At 51.4% G+C, this 16,727-nt stretch overlaps 1 protein-coding gene across 8 annotated transcripts in view; it reads left to right on the top strand.

The window, feature by feature from the left end:
- Cdh23 (cadherin related 23) overlaps positions 1 to 16,727 on the top strand; it is a 369,425-nt gene that overhangs the window by 157,581 nt on the left and 195,117 nt on the right. The window lies entirely within an intron of this gene.

The following is a 16,727-nucleotide window of genomic DNA, read 5'->3' as shown; positions in this document are numbered from 1 at the left end:
CTGAGCTTTGAGCTGAGCCTGGGATATGGTGGCTCCTATCCAGCCTCCTTCAGCATTCTGGGTTTTTCTGTTATTTGATGAAAAGGTGGCAATTTTTGCATCATTTTGGATCAAACAGAGCTGCGACTTTAGGCGAGTTCATATTCTTCGCATTTCCAGCCGTCACGAATTCATGTCTCATCTGGAATGTCTTGGAGGGGAGCCTCTCCATCTAGATCCCTTGGCTGGCAAAACACACTACAACAAGCCTTTTGGGTGGTGCCACCCACACCCAGGGCGGGCCTTCCCATTATCCACACCCAGCACTGTGCTAAACCAATCAGTGGACTAATTTAGTTAATCCATAGTTACATACCCTGGGTCCAGCCACTTCTTTTCTTTTCTTTTTTCCGGGACTGGGGATCAAACTCGGGACCTCAAGCTTTCGAGGCAGGCAGCGGAACCACTGAGCTAAATCTCCAGCCCTAGGTCCAGCCACTTCTGAAAAGCCCCACCTGTGAGCGCATGAGGCTCTAGGGGAACATTTAGATCCAAGCCACAGCATGTGGTGATCAAGAAGGTAGAAGATGGGATCTCCTGAGTCCCTGTGCCTCAGTTTGTCATCCATAAATTTGGAACAGTGAGAGGTATTTAAGGGTCAGATGACCTAATACATGCAAAGAGCTGAATGAGTGTATGTAAAAGACTTTATTGTAAGTGGTAACTATTATTGGTGCAAGCAGTTAATAACAGCTGGGGAAGCTAGGCATTACCTGGTTAGCTAAGGATTAGCTGGGGAGGCTGGCGGAAGGGAACAGCACACCCTTGGGACCACAGGAAATCAGGGTATCGTGGTACACTGGCCCTGCAGCTGCTGGTGTGATGATTACATCCCTGAGCCCAGGGAAAATGGAGCCCAGCTGGGTGGTGAGGATCAGCAAGACTCTCTTCCCCATTTCCCTATTCCAGTGTCCAGGCACAGAGTGAAACCTAACATGTGCTTGTGGAACAAAGGAATGAGTAAATATCACTCTAGGAAAGTGAGCTCTCAAACCCCAGTGTGGCCCAGAACTGCCTGGAGCTCCCGTCAGAGGTACAGAGTCCTTGGTGCCCAGGGAAACTCTGGCCCTGCAAGGCCAGGTGGAGCCCGGGAGATTCTGCTTCACAGCTCCCAGCAGCTCAGTGTGAGTGGCTCTCAGGCCAGGATGTAGGAGAGCTGCCCTGGGAAGGAAACCATTCTGCAGGAAGGCAGGGTCCCCCTGGGAACTGGGGGCCCTCTCTAGGTGGGCAGAATGGGGGCAGGGCATCCCAGGGGCTCAGCTCCTTTCTGAGTTCTGCCAACTGGGAAGCAAAGCCAGTGTCCCTGGTGATGAGGGTCCTGTGCTGAGATCTAGGAACACCAGTGAGCCCCACAGGCAATGGAGGTGGGCCAAGATTAGGTGGCTGCGTGAGAAGGATCTTGGTCTAGGAAGAAGAGTATCTGCTCCCATCCTCACTGTCCTTGGGCTGGTTCCAGACACACCCTAGCCCAGAATGGGAAACTCCCGCAGTGACATTAGGAGCTGATGTCCTCCAGGGCACTGGCCCATCCAGATGCATGCTGGGTGCCAAGCCCCCAGCCCAGACCCTTGGCCCTCTCCACCCTTCAAAGATGGCCTCAACCAGCCCCCTCTTGATCCCACACCCTTGGAGTGGAAGGCTGGAGGGCCAGGTTGATGGACCCTGGGTGTCTGGACAGGGCTCTCGAGCTTGGAAGAGGGGGCAGCATTCTATGAGGCTCCCAGGGCTGCCATCCCCCAGGACCATGTAGCCAGGTGCAAAACAGAGGATGAGTAGAGAGACCAGGATGGGAAACCACACAGAGGAGAAGCATGTGGACGCTACGGTAGGAGGCAGAAACTTCCAGAAGGGCAGAGCACTTAGCATAGCTTCATAGGGTCCCCACTGCCAGCACGGATGTGTGTTGAGAGCTTTTGGAAAGGGTGACAAATGGGTTCAGTCTCACTCCAGCTTTGATTGATTGGTAATGGCTGCTTGAAGAGGACCCTGAAGCCAAACAGGCTTGGTGCAGTATTCAGTTGGTACAGTCTGCCATGGGTGTGGAAAGGGTGAGGGAGGACAGCACCTGGGGCAGATGATACTATTCTGGGTAGGTCTGCATTTGTGGTTTGTTTGTTTTTTTTTGGTACCGGGGATTGAACTTGGGACCTTGCACTTGCGAGGCAGGCACCGGAACCACTGAGCTAAATCCCCGGCCCAAGTCTGCATTTGGATCTCAGTTGCTGGGTGGCCCTGATCCTGAGTCTCATGAGTCTTCATCACCACTCCTCTGACAGAACAGCCTGGAGAAAGAGCGGTCCCTTTTCTCCCTTGCAGGCCCTGCGTGGCTCCACTGAGCTGGCCCCATTGTGTTCCTGCTCACCCTCCTTTCGTGGCCTAGGCTGGTGTGCCTACCCTGAGAGCCAGTGTGAGCCTGGGGGCAGGTGAACAGGAGAGCTCAATCCCCAGAGAGCTAGGTCAGCAGACTAGGATCTGGCCTTATCTCTGTATTCCTTGGCCAGCATAGACAATGCTGAAAAGAACATTGTCTGCCAGCCATATGTGGTGGTACATACATGTAATCCCAGCACTCAGGCGGCTGAGGCAGGAGGATCTCCGTGAGTTCAAGGCCAGCCTGGACTGCATAGTGAGACCCTCAGAAACAAAAAAGAACATCATCTTTCAAGGTCTGTCTCACACACCTACTTCACTGGGGATGTTGGTTTTCAGCCCTGTGCTGGGTGGCTTAGCTGGTGCCTATTTAGCCGGAAGCAGACAGAGGATGGCTCATGTCCCCCTGCCAACCCCAGAGCATCTTCATGGCTACCTGCCCCATGCTGGCCCTGAGTGCCTGGTGGGAGCCTGTCCCAGACCCAGGTGCTTAGGGACCATTTTCCGTTGAAAGGACTGAGGCCCTGGGGTGGGGCCCCTGCAGGTGAGGGTCCTGAGGGCCCTGGGGTGTGGCTTGAGTCTCAGGGCAGAGCCTGGTCTGTGGTGGCTCTGACTGCACGTGGGGAGCCCACCTGCCCCTCGTGGGTGGATGCTGGCTTGTATTCACAAGTGGCCCACGGCGTGCAGTTAACCTGCCCCAAACCCTGAGGCCCCGGCCCCTCTGGGCTGTTTATCAGCCCCACAGCCATGGGGATTTATGTCTGCACACCAGTGCTTTCCCCGTTACTAATGACCCCTCTGTTTTGCCAAGAACAAAGAGGCCTTCAGAGGTAAGTTATAGCCCCATTGCCATCAATTTGTTCTCAGCTCTGCGTGGCTAAAGTTGCACCGAGGAATGACAAAGTTCTTTCCCTGAGAGGACTTGGCATGGCCCCGGCTGCTCCCCAGCCTGTGTCTGCCCTGCCATACACCATCATTGCCTGAAAGAGCCAGGCCAAATCAGGGGTCAGCGGCCTCCTGTCCCCCGCTGCCAGCCCACCCTGGTACCTGAGCAGACAGGTACCACTGGCCTCGACCCTCCCTTGCCAGACAGAGACAATCCTGCTTCAGGGGGCAGCTGTGCCCACCCCATGCAGAGCCCTGGACCTGGAGTCCAGAGTTGTCAGTTTAAGGCCCTTCCCTGCTGCCTGCCAGCAGTGTGTCCATGCCAGATGCTTGGCTTCTTCCAGCCCCGTGGTCCTCATCCGTGGAATGGGCTTAAGAATCCCCATAGTGCATGGATGGTACTGGTGGGTCTAAATGGCCACAGAACATCAGGGTTGGTAATTGTCAAGGAAAGATTGGGACTAGGGGTCCTTAGGACTCCGAAGCACAGAGCACAGGTGCTCGGGCCGCTGCCCATGCTGGTGGGCTTCCGGCCCTGCCAGCCTTGTGGCTATTAAGCACTTGAGACGTATGAACTGAGATGTGGTGTAAATATAATACATGAGATTTTGAGGACATAGGATGCAACAAAGATTATAAAGTATCTCATTAATAATGTTTTACGTAGGAACCTGAGGGTGTAGCTCAGCAATAAAGCACTCACACAAGCATACATGCAGCATACGTGAGGGCCTCGGTTCAATTCCTAGCACTTACCAAATAATAATGTTTAATATTGATGGTATGTTGAAATGATAATGTTTAGGATACACTGGACTACATACAACTTAGTACAAAAAATCAGTGTTGTCCATTTCTTTATTTGCTGTGGCCACATGAGGATTTGAGATGACACAGGGGCTCCCTGTCCGCCTGTGGGCAGCCCCACCACTGGCCAGCCGTGACCTCGTGAGCATGGTGCCCAGCAAGCCGTTAGAAAAGCTCTGACTTCATCGCGACTGCTCCTCAAGTGTGCGGCTTCCTGTGCCCCGCAGGTGGCTGAGGGGCCTCTCAGGGCCAGGAGCTGTGCCCATCTCCTGAGGAGGTCGGGCTGTCATCCTGTGGGCCTACAAACCTGCGGTTGGGTCGGGGGACAGACCTGTAAATGGGAGGCTTTCACTGTGCTGTGAGCAGCAAGGATGGGCATCCGAGGGGGCAGGTGGTGCTAGTGAGGGAGAAGGCTGGGACCACCATGGCCTGAGACGTGTGGCGTCATCAGAGCCCCTGGGCAGAGAAGCTGCTTCATTTAACTTCCAAACACTATTTGTTCTCCAAGCCAAGTGACCTTGAATGAATTACTCGCTTGCCTATCTTTTCATTGGGGCTGATGGTCTCGTTCCCATAGAGCTGTGAAAATCAAAGCAAGTGTCCCATGTTCATCACAGCGCTGTTCCCAGTAGCCACCACTTGGGAACAACCACAGTGTAGTCACAGTCACACGCCCCCATGTACAGCAGTGCTCACTTAGGGTCACATCGCCTAGGGACATCATAGCCATCTTAGCTGGTGTGAGTACTCTGTGATGTTCACACAATGACAGAAATCACATAACACATTTCTCAGGATGTGTCCCTGCTGGTAAGCGACACATGACCATGTACACACACATACACATTATTCAGTCTACTAAAAGAATGAGATCCTGCCATTTGTGACAATATGGATGAACCCAGAGAACACTGTCCTAAGTGAAATACAGCCGACACCAATCTTACTTATATGCGAAACCTGAAATAAAAGGGGAGCTCATAGTACAGAGAGTAGAAGAGAGGTTACCGGGGAGGTAGGGCTTGGGGGGAATGGGGCAATGCTGGCCAGAGAGCACAAACTCAGACAGAAGATGAACAAGTTCCAGAGACAGCTGTCTAGTGTGGTGGATAGAGTTAATAATGAAGCCACACTTCAGACTTGCTAAGAGAGTAGATCTCAAGGGTTCCACATACATCCAAAAACTCGGCCACGGGGTCAGGTGGTGTTGTGTTAGTTAGCTTGATTGCTGGACTCGTTTGACAATATATGCGTAGATCCAAACACCACATTGTACTCCTTAAGCATAACCAAAACTTTTGTTTGTCAGTTATACCTGTACAAAGCTGAAGAAAAGTCAGTGAGCCCATTGTATGAAGTCACTGGTGTTTGGTGACACCTAGTTAGCCTCTGACCTATGTCAGCTTTTTCCCCGCTTCCCCAGCTCCCAGGGGACAGGCACACACCTACTGTCAGAAGCCGTATTGCTGGCTATGGCCACTGTCACACTTACAGCCAGGCCTGCCCAGATGAGCAGGAGCCCAGATGGAAGGCTTCTGCCTGCCAGTCCCAAGGCTGTAAGGCTTAGGATGCTGCCCCACTGTCCTCTGCCAGCAAGGCCCAGGCCTTTCTCCTCTCCTGATCACCCATCCTAGGGAGCAGTGGCTCTCACAGCAGGTCTGTGACACTACTGTATCACCTGGAAACCCTTAGACACCAGATCGTCAGGCCTACCCAGACCTACTGCATCAGGCACTCGGGGAGAGGGACCAGTGACCTGTAACTTCATTTTGTGTGTTAGTCAGGTTTTTATTGCAGGAACAAAATGCCGGACATATACAACTTAAAGGAAGAAAGGTTTACATTAGCCCACAGTTTCTGGCTCCAAGGCAGAAGTGTCATGGCAGAAAGGCATGGTGTAGGAAAGCTACCTACCTTACAGCAGCCAGGAAGCAGAGCAAGAAGAGGGAGAGAGAGAGAGAGGAAGGGACCAGGGACAAGAAAGTATCCTTCTAGGTCATGCCCATAGTGACCCCAGTCATGCCTTTCCTTCCAACAGCAGATTCAGCTATAAGCTCATCAAGGGATGAATCCACTGATGAGTATAGTGCCCCATGATCCAATCACCTTCCAAACATGTGCCTTTTGAGGGACATTTTTGATCCAAACAATCAAATATGCCCTGCAGATGGTTTTGCTGCTGTCCAAATCCTTTGGCCCCCATAGGAGCCATGTGGACTTCTCACACACACCAGACAGATGACTTCTATCATTTGAGTCTCTCCCCTCCAGCATCAGAAGGGCCCTGGCCACCAGAGGTAGGTGGGTTTAAAGGAGCCCATAGCAGAGTTTTCCTCTGCTCTCTGCATTACAGCCCCCACCTCAGTCCCCATCTATGTCTTCTGCCCCAAGCCGAGAGGAGGGGGAACCGCCATCTTTTAGATGCTTGCCATGTACCAGGACCAGGCTGGACACAAGTTACTCTGTGTAGCAGTCTGTAAGGGAAAGAATCACACTCCATTGTGTTTATGAGGCTCCAAGATGACCTACACTGGTCAAGGGTCACAGCTGCTTAGTGGCAGGGCAGGTATTTGAGCTCAAGTATCTCAGACTCCAGAAGACACCCTATTTCTGTGGTGACAGTGGTTCTCAGAGCCTGCTCCCCGGGTCACTGGCTTTTGTAGGGCCTGATCCGGGGACCACACTTTGAGAAGCTGCGGTCTAGAAGAGCTCATGTTCTTGGTGGGTGGTATCAACCCCAAGGGGGTGAAATTTTGTGCTTGGGATGGTGAAAAATACCCTACTGTCTGTGTCAAATGCTCAAGTATCCATTTTACCTGTGGTATTGAGATTCCACACGGAGAGGTGGAGAAACAGTCAGGAAAAAATGTCTTAAGTGACTCTTGGGGCAGGTGATAACAAAAAGAAGGATCAAGAAGTATTGAAGAATAAAGAATAGATGGGAAGTATCAGGGCCAAAACCCCTCACTTCCAGCCTGAAAGGCAGTGGCCTTACAGTGGGGTCACAGGGGGGTACAGCCAGGTATCTTGTTGCAGGAGAAAGACTTCCATAACACTCATCTCCAAATTTTATTTTAATGCTACCAAGCGAAGAGGTCCTTTGAAGGGAGGGCTGTGTGTGTGTGTGTGTGTGTGTGTGTGTGTAGACTGAGAGTGGGGATAATCAATAATAGTTACACTTGCATAAGCTTGCACCCCCTACGTGTCCCATTGACTGCATTGGCCCTAGCCAGGGCCTGTGGGGACAGCTGTCGTAGGAGAGCATCATGCCGTGCACATCAAAGACTTGCAACGAAGCTGCTTGGCATTTTTCTTCCACTGAGAAGTCAAAACCCAAAGAAACAGAATTGCTTTGAAAATCTGAATGGCACAACAGCCCCTGCTGGGGAGAGCAAAGTGGGAGTAGGGAGCAGAGGCCCAGAACTTAAGGGCATCTGGCTGGGCACTGTGGAAATGGCCAGGAAGGAGTGAGGGCAGGTCAGGGAGGGGTGGCATTGGCTGTTGGTAGATGGCATTAAGGCAACAGTGGAGTCCTTGGGTGTGGCTGGGATGGGAGGTGAATGAGGGCTCACTGGAGATGCATCCCTGGAGTGGGTTAGAGCAGAAAGCCCTGGATGAGGATGGTCCACTAACGGGCCATGAGTGTAGCCTCGCTGAGGGGTCCTTGGGGGCAGCAGAGACGTTCAGGAGGGGAGTGAACAGAATCTGGTGCTATACTGGAAATACAAGATGCAGGAAAAGGAGGAGACAAGAACTTGTAACCTCTGAGTTTCTGGGGTCCTGGTTGTGGCCTAAGCAGAAGGAGGCACATCTGTATGGTAAGCACCACCCTAGACCCATCCAAAATACCCATCCCTCAACCAAGCAGACAGCACTAATTGATCCCTGCACATGATGGGGCCTCCAAGTTTGACTTGCCCTGTGCTCAGTAGCCACTAGCAGTCAGTCAGCATTCTCTCAAGCTGCAAGGAGCAGGCTGCCAACTTTAGCCCATTGGTATCCCCTAGCTCTTGTTCTTCAAAAATATCTAAGTACGCAGCCCCTGGAGGTTTTTAAATTTAATTATCTAAACATACTGGCTTATTATTTGCAGTTCTCTGTCACCATGCCAAAACAGCAGTACATCACACAGACTGGCGGCTGCTCCGGAAGAGCCCAGCAAAGCTGTGGTCTGTCCCTGTCCCTGCTCTCCCAGGGCCACACTGCCATTCGGCAGCAGCTCCTGCTCTGTGTTCTGACTTCTCGGTGCCCTGAGTCTTCACTGCTGTGCTCAGGATCCTGGCTCATCCTCTCCTCTAACAGGCCCTTGGGTGCTCTTTGTCGGAGCCTGATCTGCCCCTTGCTCCTAAGAGGTTTCACGGCAACACGACCTGAGACTCTCCCTTTCTGCATCTCACCTTCCCCTCATGGCCAGGAGTCCCCCTTGCTCAGGACACAGTGGCCTCCTGGGTGCCTGTTGTCCTCGCTGAGGCACTGCCAGGCAGGCCCCCCGTGCTGCGGGGCCTTGAATAGAGCCGAGGCCTGTTTAATTGGCCAGCTGAGCTCAGAGCCACTTGTGCTCTGGCTGCCCAGGCTGAACAGACCCTGCCATGGCCAAGGCAGCCTCTGTGAGAGGCGCATGTGGGGTGCAAGTTTATGGTTGAAGGCTGCTTGGGACTGGGGAGACTCTAGCCTGGTCTCTGCGTGTCAACAGGCATTTGCCTTTCTTTCCTTCAGCTCTTTTCATTTTGTCCTAATCTCGAAGACAGCTGCTCTGTATTGACTTCCAAGGTGTGCTTGAGGGAATTACAGAGTTAGCCACCATTTAGTGCGCCTTCTCTACACCATCGGTCCTCAGAATTGACGGACACGTGACTCTTGACTCACAATCAACACTGGCCCGGGAATGGGTCTGTTTTCTTTTATTCTTATTTAATAGTGTTGGGGCATCTGAGAACCTGCCACCACCACACCAGCACCCAGCTAGGCTGCCACACGTGTCTCACATCTGCCTGTGAGTTCCTCCTCCACCCCAACCCTGCGTCTGTCCCCAGAACTACGTCCTTCAGCCTCTTGTTTTCTCATTCTTTTCCTTTTGGGAAATATCTTATTTTATGTATATAAAACATATGGTATTGCTTCAACTTCGTTGGTTTTTGAACTTTATTTTTAGAAGTAGCATGCAATATATAGCCTCTTGGGATATATGTTTTCTATTCAGTATCCTAGAGCCATCCATGTTGCCTGGTATAGGTATCATTTGTTTGTTTTCACTACTGTATAATATTCCATTGTGTGAAAACACCATGGTTGCTGTATCCATTTTCCTTGTCCATGAGTGTAGAGTTTAATTTTTGCTGTTACAAACCATGCTGCCTTGAACATCTTGTCTGTCTTTCTCTGAATGTGGGCCTTGGGCTGGAACATCATCTCTTCTGCCCCACGGGATAGTTCTGCCTATACACGGAGTGATTCCTGTCAACCTACTGGTCTGTATGCAGGACTGGATTAGGATTCATTCATTCAATTCACTTTCTCAGTGCACATTAATTGACTGGCTCCTGTGTACCGGGCTCCATGCTAGGTCCTGGGACCAACAGGAAAGCAAAGGCCAGCGTCACCGCCCTGGTGGGACTCACATTCTTGTGGAGAATCGGTGCAGGTAGCATCCCCCAGCTGGGTTGGGCACCAGAAGAAAGTGCTGGGAGCAGGTAGCATGTGGGGGAGGGAAAGGGTCAGGAAGGCTGGGCCCCAGCTGCCTGCCTCCCTCTGCCTGGCTGTGAGCACTGCCTGTGTCTCCCCCCTCAGCAAAGGTCTCCAGTATCTTTGGGGCCTTTGAACTCAAGTCGAGCCCCTCAGCAGCCCAGATCCCTCCTCCCTTCTCCTCGGATGCCTCAGGTACCTGCTTGGCTTTCAAGGCGGCCCCCAGCCAGGGCTAATCTGAAATAAAAGTTTTTATTTATCTAGCTTGATACCTGGCACAAGGTTAAATCATACACGAGAAAAAGCAATAAAAGAGAAAGATTAAGTGTAAGGCTCCGTCTTAGCGTGCCCTTTGCAATATGGTTACAAAGATATTAAGCCCGAAGTCACCCCCTACCCCGCGTCGCCGTCTCCCATCTCTCTGGGCTCAGCTTAGCTGGAGCAGGGGAGGAGCAGATGGGGTGGGGGCTGATGGTGGGGACCCTGGGGTGCCTGCAGAGAGGGTGAGGGGCAGATGGGGCTCTGGTGCTCTGCTGTCGGCCACCTCCACTCCCTCACAGCTCTGATTCTTGACTTCCAGGGAACAAAGCCGTTGTCATCAGCACAAATGTCCCCGGCAGCATATCTGTGCCTTCGAGTTGTATTTCGTGCCTGCTCTGGGGCTGAAGAGCCTTGGTCATAGTCCCTAACCACGACTAGTCTGACCTCAGATATCCGGTGACCTTGATCAGGTTACTTCTCCTGCCTGTGCCTCAGTCTCCTATTCTGTAAAATGGGAATATTAACAGGGTTATTGTAAGGGTGGGGCTACCAAAACAGCACCTGTGTTGGGTGCAGTGGCATACGCCTGTTACCCCAGCACTTTGGGAGGCTGACGCAGGAGGATTGCAAGTTCAAGTCTGGCCTGAACAATTTAGCAAGACCTTGTCTCAAAATGATAAATTAGGGCTGGGGATTTAGCTCAGTGGTTCCACCGCCTGCCTTGAAAGCACAAGGTCCCCAGTTCAATCCCTGGTACAAAATAATAATAAATTTTAAAAGGGCTGGAAGGCAGGCATAGTGGCACATGACTCTAAACTCAGCACTCTGGGAAGCTGAGGCAGGAGGATCGCAAGATTGAGCCCAGTCTGGGCAACTTTGGGACTTAGGAAGCCCTATCTCAAAAAAAAAAAAAAAAATTGAAAAGGGCTGGAGATGTAGCTTAGTGTGAAGGCCCTCACACTAAGTTCGGTCTGCCAAAACGAGTACAAAAAACAGTGCCTGACACAGTGGGCACCCAAGGAATGCTATCTGTTATTAATAAGCATGAAGAACACAAACAAGATTCAGTACCTGGGTACTGGGCATGTGGGTATTGATGGGGTCTCTCAAAATGCATGTCTCACAGACTCGTGCCCCTCCCTGCCTGTAGGACCTAAGATTGCTCTCTGTAAAATCCCCCACGGGTCTCGAAGGCACCCCACAATGCAGGGTAGAGACGGAGGCCAGTAATTTCTAACTGGCCTGCAGCGTCCCTGCCCACCCCTCTGGCAGCACCCTCTTTGCCACCAGAGTGGTCCAGCAACCTGGATGCTCCATGATCCTAGAGCAAAATGGATGGTGGATAGAAATAGGGGCTCTGACCCCGACCCTGCTGGTGAGATCTGGCCCCACAGCACTGTGAGCCACTCCATGGGAGCCGTGCCTGCAGCTGACCCTTCTGCAGGGCCAGGCAGGGCCACCAGGACCCTACACCACCCTCCCCACTCCCTTTCCCATGGAGCCTGTGCTTTAAAGAAGTAGGAAGAAAGGAGAGAGAGAAGGAGAAGGCCAGGGGAGGAAAAGGAAAAGAAATCTTTCCTTCAGCAGGAGTGCCAGCCTAATGCAAATGCCTGCCTGCTCAGCAGGCAGGTCCAGTACCGACCTCAGGCACCAGCTGCCCACATGGCTCATCACAGAAGCCTCCATGGGCCAGAAATACTTCTGGGGGTGGGGGCAAGGCTGCCCTCCACAGGAAAGGTGGTCCTCCAAGGAAATTTGGAGAGGCCCAGAGGAAGAGGGGTCGCCAGCTGCTGGGGTAGGTTGTGGACATATGTTCAGAGGCCCTTTCTCCAGCTCTGACACCCTCTTGCCAGTTTGGACCACATCAGGAGACCTTTGAGTACCAGAGTAAAGAGCAATAGCAACAGTAATACTAGCTGACAGTTCCTGGGTGCTTAGGAAGGGGTTTAAAAGCTTTACCTGCATCAACCTTTTTTTTTTTTTTGGTACCGGGGATCAAACTTGGGTCCTTCTGCTTGTGAGGAAGGCGGTGGAACCACTGAGCTAAAATCCCCAGCCCTGCATCAACCTTTAATCCTCCTAGCAACCTCAGGAGGTGGCACTGGGATTGCTGTCCGCAGCTGTACAGATGAGGACACTGAGGCCTGGTGCCCAGGGCTGAATGGCTGGCAGATGTTGGAGCCAGGAATTGAAGCCAGTAGCTGGCTTCAGTCTCCTCGAGTGCTCACTGTGCCAAAAAACCTCCCCATTGAGCCATCCCACTGCCTGTTCGGGACCTCCCTGTCCACTGTTTCTCTCTCTCCACCTCCCTGTTGAGTACTGTACCCAAGTCAATTAACTGGCTGTTCCTCATTCAAATATTTGACCAATATCCTGGAAACAGAGATTTTGGAGCAGATATTTTCAGACATTGATTGAAGTGAACAAACATCGAGGCACAGAATGAATTTATTGCTCAGCATTCACATTCTGCTGCTATGCTTCGTCCGAGACCTCCTGGTGGTAGGGACGTTTCCTGCCCTGTGGGAGCTGTGGAGTGGGATCAGGCCGCCTCTATCTCCAGCCCCTGCCTTCACAGGCTCCCACTGCCAAATGGCACATCCTGACAATGTGCAGGAGACCAAGGGCTACTTTGAAGGGCCAGTGACCCGCCTCCTCCACCACAATTCAGAAACGTCAGCAAGAACAGTTTAGTTGAGACCTTAAAGGTCACTAGGGTGCCTTCTGTCCCCTTTAGGGATCTGTAGGGACAGGATCGGCCTGTGCATTACTTGGTGGTATTTAGCGAGGTCTCAGTGAGCCACCCTTTGCATTCAGTGGTCTCCAGAGGTGACAGGCTGTGTCATGGAACCTGGGCCATGGCAGAAGTGCTGGGATTCCCTGGAGAGGTCAGCGTAGAGGAAGCTGTTCGTGTGTCCTGCATGGCTGGTGCCTCCAGGGAGTCCTCTGAGAGACCCCAGAAGGCCAAGAGCAGGGGCTGGGGCTGGGATGGTTAGGCGGACCCCAGTGCCATTGGCACATGCAGGGAGAAAGTTATTCCCTTCTTGATTCCCTTTCACAGTTTCTGTTTCTATCAGTTGTGTCCAGGAGAAAGTTCGGTTGGGCTCTTTTGTCTGTGACACCTTCCAACCCTCAGCTCAGCTCCCCACGGAACAGAGGGTGGATCGGGCTTTAGAGCAAAGCCCCAGGCTGCAGTCGCCCTCTATGTATGGCTGGTCCAGTGAGTCTCCATTTGGGATGCTTAAATAAGTCTCCTTTAAGGTGGTTGATAATGGGAAAGACATTGAATCCAGTTAGAGAAAAGTATTAAATAAATAATAATACAGGTTGTGGAGTAATGTGGCAGAGGTGAAAAGAGCGACACCGTAATGGGTAGGGAGAGGGAAATCCTAATATTGGCATCACCTTGGCTTTTCCTCGTCTGAGGAGTGGAAAGACAGTGGAGCTTGTAGGGGTGTCCAGGAGTCACCTCTGGACTGTGAGGTGCTCAGAACAGTGGCCAGCATGGGGCTTGTGCTCGGGAATGCCAGCTTCAGTGGCCAGGATTGTGGGTGGGATCCTGGAACAGGATCAGCAGGAGGGACAGGTCAGGTGTCGAGGGGCATCCCAGGCACTAGGGACTGAAATGGGCAAGGCTTTGAGGGGGGTAGATGGACCATCTGGGTGTACAAGGGCACAGGGGAAGGTGACCTGAAGGGGCTGGAGGGCTGAGCTTCGGGTGAAGGCTGTGTCCGGGGCCTCTGGTTGGAGCCATCCCAGGTCCCTCAGTGCTCCTGCAGGCATCCAGGGCATTGGAGTTGAGACTGCAAGGATCAGGACAGAGGACATCAAACTTGGATGTCCTCTTCTTGCTTACAGTATCTATATTCGTTTGTGGTTGCTGCCTTAAAAAACTGCTACCATCCTAGTGGCTTAAAACTGCAAAATCTATTTTACTATCACTGAAGCCTAAAATGAGCCTCTTGGGCTGAAACGCTGTTTTCCTCTGGGAGTGCAGGTGACAGTCCTGTCCTTGCTGCTTCCAGCTCCTGGTGGCTGCCAGCAGTCCTTGGCTGCCGGCTGCACACTCCAGTCCCCTCTTCCCTCACACGTGGCCTTCTGCTGTCCTGTGATCACACCTCCTTCCTAGAAGGACACTTGTAGTTATGTTTAGAGCCCCCCAGATAATCCTCAATAATCTCCTGGCTTGAGATCCTTAACCAAATCATACCTGCACAGACCCTCCAGTAGCAGAAAGTAGCACTCCACGGTTCCTGGGATTTGAACTTGGATGACCTTGGTGGTCAATGTTCAGCTGACCACAGCGTCTCTGCCCCTCACTGCTTCCCACACACCTGGGTCACGCTGGCCCAGCTGTGTGCACACCACCGCGGCTGCTCTTGAGACGCCCTCTCCGCTGCTGTCTAAGCTGTCAGTCATCTCTGAGTTCTAGTTTTCCAATTCCAAGTGTCAGGACGGGGGAGACGGGGCAGCTCAGCATCACACACAGTGTCCACAAGCCAGGCTGAGACACTGTCACCAGGCAGCTATCAAGGAAGAGAGCCGAGGAGTCCCACACATGCCTAGGACATCTTTAAAGATCAGCAGAGAGACCCATGGGGCAAAATAGAGCTCCCAGAACTACAGCTGGGTATAAACATGGACACTTGATATATGACAAAGGAGGTACCACAAATCAGTATGAGAGGATGACTTGTTTAGAAGCTGGTGTTGAGGAACTAGCTCGCTCTCTGGGGAAAAATAAAGCAAGATCCCCACCATGCGCCATGTACCAAGGAGACTCCGGATGGATTAAAGATCTGAAAGGTAAAATACAAGCTCATAAAAGGAAATGTGGGGGCATGTCTTTGTGACCTTGTAGTAGGAAAGGACTTCTTAGCACCCAAAGAGCACATACCCTAGAAGAAAAATGGAAGGACATCAAAGGAGTTTGGACTCAATAGGGATATACAAAGGCCACAGCAGGTGACATCAGGAGGAGATTTTTGCAACAACTAAAACCAACAAAGTACACATGGCTAGAATATATAAGAAATTTCTGCAAATCAATGGGAAACATTGGGAAATCCAATAGGTAAATAGGCAAAGAAAGCTGGATGTGGTGACACATACCCATAATCCCAGCTACTCAGGAGGCTGAGGCAGGAGGATCATGAGGTTGAGCTCAAACAAGGCTCCTTAGTGACTTAGTCAGACTCTGTCTCAAAATAAAATTGTAATAAAAGGGCTGGGGATGTGGCTCAGAGGTAGAGTGGGGTTGCCTGTCATGTGCAAAGCCCTGGGTTCCATCCCTAATATAGTACTGCAAACAAACCAAAGGCAAAGGACTTTCATGATATGGTGAACCCAGATGACAAGTGGACATGGGTAGAGATGCTGACTGCCCAGAAATCAGAGACACCTTCAAGTGGCAACTCTAATGACCAACCTCTCCATGTCCTGCATGGACACCTGAGCTGTCCTCCCTCTGCCATTGTTTGTACAGCTCGTGAGCCAAGAAGGGGTTTTAAAGATGGGGATATTTGCAGTTGGTTGAGGGTAGTTTCACGCTCGGTGGATTCCAGTTAGGCAAAATATTATCCATTGCCCACCCAATCTCATTCTTCTCATTCCAGACCCATAGTGTAAGAAATTGCCAGGTACGATGGCACAAGCCTATATTCCCCAGAACCCTGGGGAGGCTGAGGCAGGAGGATTGAACAGGGTCTACCCCAACCTGGGCTACTTAGTGACTTACTGGGACCCTGTCTCAAAAATTAAAAAAAAAAAATTAAAAAGGACCAAAGATGGGCCGGGGATTTAGCTCAGTGGTTCCGCTGCCTCGAAAGTGCAAGGAGTTCAACCCCCATATTGGAAAAAAAAAAAAAAGGGCTGAAGATACAGTTTGGTGTGAAGGCCCTGAGTTCAATCCCTAGAGGAAAAAATAAAGAAAGAAAAAAAGGAGTTATACTCAATTCTTATATTTCAAATTCATCAAAAATTTCTGTGAAAATGTGTTTTCTTTCTTGTTAAGGAAGTACTATCGTAGTGTCTGGACTCTGCCTCTCAGCCTGCAAGCTCTGCGGCCTCTCCTATGGCCTTTTACAGAGGTCTGCTTCCCTGCACTAAAGAAAGTTCTGTATCAGCTAGAAGCTGCATGCTGAGAGATCAGATCCTACCAAACCACCACTTCTGTGTCCTGTGGTTTAATTTAATAGATGTGCTACAACAAAACAGCTAAATATTTAAGACCTACTGTTGAGTAGTAAAAGAAACAGAAAGGGACAACATAATGCCATTTCTGGAAGAAATGAAGCTGTAGACATTTGGCAAGAATGGGATGCCTGTGCACCTGGAGGAGCAGGGCTTGGGCCTGGGTGCTTGTTTTGAAGATGAGGGGTGGGGTGGAGCACCAAGGAAAACCCACCTGCAGTGACGGGGAGGACATTTCTTGGGTGGTCACCATGTGCCTGTGCTGCTGTAAGTAGCTCCTGTGTGTTCATGCGCTTACTCCTCACGGCCCGGTGATGAGGAAGGTGCATCGTGGTGCCCACTCATGGATAAGAAAACTGAGTTTAGAGAGGTTAAGTAACTTGCCCCAGGCTGCCCAGCTTGTGAATGTCAGAGCCAGCATTTGGATGCAGCGTACTGGGGCTCCCGTGTTGGAGATCAAATCTGAAGTCCAGTGAGGTTGGTCTAGTATG

The sequence above is a fragment of the Heterocephalus glaber genome, unplaced genomic scaffold (genome assembly GCF_053883595.1).
Source record: "Heterocephalus glaber isolate CG9 unplaced genomic scaffold, H.glaber_assembly_v1.0 deba00001497, whole genome shotgun sequence".
Taxonomy (NCBI): domain Eukaryota; kingdom Metazoa; phylum Chordata; class Mammalia; order Rodentia; family Bathyergidae; genus Heterocephalus; species Heterocephalus glaber.
Note: the sequence above shows the minus strand (reverse complement) of the source record. Positions and strands in the feature narration are given on the sequence as shown.